The sequence below is a fragment of the Capricornis sumatraensis genome, chromosome 20 (genome assembly GCF_032405125.1).
Source record: "Capricornis sumatraensis isolate serow.1 chromosome 20, serow.2, whole genome shotgun sequence".
NCBI classification, from domain to species: Eukaryota; Metazoa; Chordata; class Mammalia; order Artiodactyla; family Bovidae; genus Capricornis; species Capricornis sumatraensis.
The window spans coordinates 27,623,917-27,629,987 of record NC_091088.1 but is presented as its reverse complement, the minus strand read 5'-3'; positions in this window follow the sequence as shown (position 1 = coordinate 27,629,987).

The following is a 6,071-nucleotide window of genomic DNA, read 5'->3' as shown; positions in this document are numbered from 1 at the left end:
TGTTCCATTGATCTCTGCATCTGTTTTTGTTTTTTTTTTTTGGTGCTGGTACCATGGTGTTTTGACTACTGTAACTTCATTGTATAGTCTGAAGTCGGGGAGCATGATACAACCAACTTTCTTCTTTTTTCTCAAATTTGCTTTGGCAGTCCAGGGTTTTCTGAGGTTCTATAAAGAAGCCACTCTGGGTCCAAGCCACCTTTGTCCCTCACAATGGAGCTCTCTCCTTGGCCTCTGCAGCCCTCCCCCTTCTGTGGAACTGTGCTGCAGAGCGGGCAGGGCCTGTGTGGACGCTCAGCTTAGGCTGAGCTGAATGCCAGGGTGAGTGCAAGAAACCTGCTAGCACCCTAGGCAGTGTCAGTCCGCCCTCTCTGCCCTGTTTTGGGAGCAAGCAAGCTTGTATGCAGTCCTCACAGGTGGAGGCCAGGCTTCCCACAGCCTACCTGTTAGCCCTACCAGCCTTCCAGCCAGCCAAATGGACTCATCTTCCTGGAGTCAGACCCACTCCCCCAGGGCTGGTGTGGCCAATATGTGGCTCAAACTGCTTCCTCCCCAGGGAGGATCTCAGCCCATGTAATCCCCCTCCTCTTCTGAGTCCTCTCCCAGGGGCATTTTTTACAGCCTTGATTGAACAAATCTTTCTGCAAATTTCCGGTTTTCAGTGAGAATCTCTCCACATGTAGATGTATTTGATGTATTTGTGGGGGGAGGTGAGTTCCCCATCTGCCATCTTGGTCTTCCTCTGCAACTTATTTTTAAATGATTTGGGAGGAAAAAATTAGACAGTAAAAGGCAATACAGCAGAACTCTTACACCATTAATACGTTGTTGAACCTGGGTGGTGAGTTTAAGGACAGTCCTTTTACTCTACTTTTCTGTATGACTGAAAATTTTCATAATAGAAAGTTGGGACATAGAAATGAGAGTGACACATCATTTACTTTGGGTGCAGACTCCCAAAATCATTGGGACTTCTTGGTTTTCACAGGTCTCTATTTACCTATTGTAAGAAAGAAAGGCGTCTGTGTCAGGAACAGTACTTTGCCCACAGCAGACCCTGAATTATCAATATTTGTTAATGGATGAATATTGCTTTCTCTTTTCGTTTTTTCCTTTTCTGAAATCTACCACGCTGGCTAAAACTAACCTTGAGCCTTTATCATCTCTCCAAATGCTTTGAAACTGCAGAGTGAGGTGATTTTGCATACAATGCCAATCAGAGAACAGGAGTTCTTGTGGCTGGTGGACTAGCCAGGAGCACGCTGAGAGAGTGGGTGGTTATTTGCAGCGTCATGCCACGTTCAAAGCACTTTCTGGTTTATAAAAGAAAATCAGTTCTCTTCTGGGCCTCTCTGAACTGCAGTGTTGTATATTGATTGCTTTTCCTTAAGGTGTAAACACTCAGAGTAGTATTTACTCTGTTATTTACTGACATAGTAGTCTGTCAGCTACTCGGATTTAGATTTGAAATATTGTATTCTGTAAAATTCATCTATCTATTTTATCTATCCAATAATCCAACCATCCGCTCACTAATTTATTCATGAGTCAGGAGTTTTAGTAACTAGGTCAGGGAAGAAAATGGGATGCAACCCAAAACTAGAAGCACATTTGTGATGTTATAAGCGAAATTGTCATGATCAGTGAGGATGTAGAAAGGATAAAAGCCACCCCATCCTCTATAGCAGTTTCTCAAATTTAAATCATTGTTAAAAATTCATGATTTCTGCCATATCTGAGGATCATCAACTAGTAATACTTAATATCCTCCCTTCAACCTACTCACTTTAAAAAAGAGATTACTGTGGTCTCAGCCTACACATTCCTATCCATAAAGTCTTGGCAGTGATGTGTTGTTGCATTTTTCTCTGATGTATTAAAATAAATGCACAGTTATATAATCAGCTCATGTATCTTTAACAATAATCATGTAAACGGTGATATACATACCATCTTATATAGGAATCTGCCTTTCAGAAAAGGATTTAGGAGGTAAATGGAGTGAGCTTAAAATACTGGTTCATGTTTATGAAACACACATTTCAACTAACCATCATTTGGCCCTTTCCTTCTGTTCAGGCCTTCCTTCAGTAGTAGATCAGAGATTTAAACTGGCTTTGTACAGTTAATTTCCCAGAGACCAAAAGAAAAACAGACTCAGTGAATATTTTGCTTGTTAGAACATGAGCAGGAGTCTTGACTACTCATAGAGATCACATGTCTATGGAGGTCCCGGTGCAAGAATTCTTTTTAAATAATTTAAAATTCTTTAAACGTGTTTTAAATTTATTATTTATTTATTGGCTATGTGGCATGCAGGATCCTAGTTCCCCAACCAGGGACCAAACTCATGCCCCCTGCATTGGGAGCATGGAGTCTTAACCACTGGGCCACCAGGCAAGTTCCAAGAATTCATCTTTTGACACAAATATCAGATATGCTCCAAAAGTTTAGACTAATGAATAAAATATGAAGTGATTAAAAATGTTTTACAAGTAAGGTTTAGGGTCAGTAGCTTTTTAATTTTTTTCTTAGTATTTATATTTTAGTCTTGAAGAAATGGTACCTCAAGGCTACCTTTTCATTTCCCTTTAAATAAATCATCCTTATTTTCATAATCAGCTCCTTTCTTGGTGCAGATCTCGGGGCATGCAGGTTGGTCGGTATTTTAAATATACTGTAGTTGCTTCTAAAGGAAATCAGTCCTTAATATACATTGGAAGGACTGATGCTGAAGCTGAAACTCCAATACTTTGGCCACTTGATGTGAAGAACTGACTCACTGGAAAATATCCTGATGCTGGAAAAGACTGAAGGCAGGAGAAGGGGATGACAGAGGATGAGAGGGTTGGATGGCATCACTGACTGGATGGACATGAGTTTGTGCAAGCTCTGGGAGTTTGGTGATGGACAGGAAAGCCTGGCGTGCTAAAATCCATGGGGTCGCAAAGAGTTGGACACAGCTGAGCGACTGAACTGAACTGAGTTGCTTCTGCCCTTCATTTGTCAAGGATCTGTTTCATACCCACCACACGCAGGCATTGCTCTGGATGCTCGGGAGGCCAGGAACAATGAAACAGACATGGTGCCTGCTTCACGGAGCTTACTGTATAGTATATAGATAGATACTAACAAGTCATCTCCAACATAGACAGAAAATTGCCCTCAGGAAGTGGTGTTTGAGCAGAGACATGTGTTGTTGTTTAGCCACTGTGTCCCGACTCTGAGAAAAGGACGGTGCAGGCAAAGGGAACACCCAAGCGCCCTCTTGTGGTGGGGCAGACTGGGAGAGCATCACACGTCCAAGGAATTAAAAGAATGTGAGTGGCTGGAGTCTGGGGCCTATGGGGCTGGACGGATCGGCCCTGCCATGCAAGGTCCACAGTGACTATATTGCCCCAAGAACAGGAAACCACTGAAGGGCAAGACTCCTCAACAAAAATCAAGGCTCTGTTAGCCATGAAGAAGGGGGAAATAGTTAACAATACAGGCAAGAGAACGTAAAGAAACACCTCCAAACATCTCCCTATTGCTCCACCCCTGCAAACAGCATGGCTTTTACTGTTTCTCCTCTTAGTGAAAGTCCTCACCATTCATCCGGTAGCTCAGGTCAAAATCTAGGCTTCATCCATGACACACCCGTCTTCATTCCCGTATCTAATCCATGGGCGAGTCCTGTCCATCTACCTCTTGACTATCTGAACTCATTCATTCCTCCATCTTCACCGTCAAATTCATGCAGCTGTGTCTTGCTGAACTACTGCAACGTTTTCCCATGTGTTCTTGTGAACCACGCCCCCCCCCCCCCACCTCCCCCGGTCTGTTCTCCCGGCAAAGCTGTTGTTGTTCAGTGACTCAGTCATGTTGGATTCTGTGACCCCTTGGGCTATAGCCCGCCAGGCTCCTCTATCCATGGGATTTTCCAGGCAAGAATACTAGAGTGGGGTGCCATTTCCTTCTCCATGGGCCTTTTCAAAATACAAACCAATCATGTCACTCCTCTGCCTAAAGGCCGGGGATCCAGGGTAAATCTTGCTGAGGCCCTAGCCAATCATGGCAGACTCATTCCACTTGACCTTGATTGGTTTCGTTGTGGGCAGAGACCAGCGCGTGACTTGTTTCTGGTCACTGAAAGGAGAGCATTGCTTCTGAGGAGCTTCTGGGAAAGGTATCTTTGCTCAGTGAAAGAGACCCCTGGAAGAAACAGATGTTCTCTGTTTTGTTAGCCATTGTCACAACCTGGGTGTGTCTAAGGAACCATTCCAGGCACTGGAAGGAAAGCAGTGCCTGAAGTCCAGACTGCCACCACTGGACCCTGCCCTCCCATATGAGGCAAATCTCCTTGCTATGCAAGTCGATTTGAGTTGGATTTTCTGGCATGTGCAACTGTAAGGATTCGGATACGTGTCTGAGGCATCCAGTGCCAAATGGATGCTGAAGCTCAGTGGAGAGGTCTGAGCTGGAGAAATATATGTGAGTCCTTGGTGAAGCTTAGGGAAAAGATGTCAAGAAGGGTAGAAGGTAGGAGCAGAAAAAAGTTTAGGAAAGAATGATGAGACTGCCAAGAAGTTGAGGAGGGACTGGGTCAGAGAGGTGCCAAGGGAGATCACCTGTGGCCAGGAGAAAGGACTTCCTGCTTATCGTCCTCTTTATATTGACTGGGACTAATAGTAAGGGCATTACAACATTCCCCAGTGTACTTTAACTGGACAAACAGAAGTGGTTCAGGAATGTTCACTAGAGGAGGAAGTTGGATTTCAGAACCAACCCTTGGGATTAGGAGCGTTTGGCTGTCTGCCATTTAACAAGAAGGTCATTTTACCAGAATGTGAAAGGCCACCAAAAATTGAACAAAACAGCCAGATGAGAGAACATTTCTCCTCTTCTGAGTATAAGATCCCGAGTTACGTGGGGATTGGAAAAGCACCCCAAGAAGAGGCACCATTATAAGAAAAGCCTCGGAAGTGTGAAAACCAAGGGCAACCGCCACAGAATGAGGCTGGAGAGAAACGTGGGAAGTGAGATGGGAATATGGGAATGAGGCCAGCACGGGGTGTGCCTTGTGAATGAGGCTGCGTTTAGACTTTATTCAGTCTGAAACGACTCCCGTGAAAGGAGATAGATGAAAGGAGTTAGATGTGGTGAAGATGTTCCAGGTCACCTTTGTTAGGTAAAAAAATTAAAATTTAAAAATCAGAGGACCGGGAGCTTCGTTACCGTGCAAGAGGTTCCCAAACTTCAAGGCGTACCTGAATCGCCAGAGGAACTTACAACAAATGTAAATTCCTGGTACTCATCGCCCCTTGGATTCGGATTTTATAGGTCAGGTCCGATAGGTACACTTTTAAAAAGCCCTTCTGGCAGCTAGGCTACTGCCAAGGGGTGACTTGGGAGTTTAGTCCCATTTTCTGTACCTATGCGCTCCTCCATTCTTTGACACAGAAAACGGGCATTTCTCAAGGATACACCAAGCGTTCTCCTAAGTTCTCCCAACCTGACAGCCGCCCCAGCCCCTCCCACTGCGGGCCGGCCAGACCCGAGTGGGCCCGACGTGGCGGTCTCCGGCCTGTCGGCGCAGCCGGAGCCTGAGGGACGAGCGAGGGCGGGCACCGGGGCGGTCGGGCGGCGGCCGGAACCGCCCCCAGGCTCCTTGTTCGGGACCCCGGCTCCGCGACCCTATCCAGCCCCGACTCAGGCTTGGGAAACCCGCAGTCACAGCCTTCCGGACTAGCAGCGGCGGCCACGCACAGGCCCGTGGGCGGGTCTCCATGGTGACTGGCAGACACTGTGACCAATTATGTCCGGGCACTTGTTTCCGCCCTAAAAACAACCCCCCTCCCCCAAAGGGACCGATACTTCCGTGACTGACATTTCTCTCCGGGCGCTGTTACGTAAGGGGAGGGTCAAGCGCGGCTCCACCCGAGCCGAGCAGATTTGATTGGCAGGACCTAGAGCCACCGCCCCAACGCCTCCGGAAGAACGTTTTTGATCGACAAGTATAGGAACCACTCGCGCCGCGAGGCTGGGCGGAAGCATCCGGGCCCTGGGGCTGGGGCTGAGGGGCGGAGCCG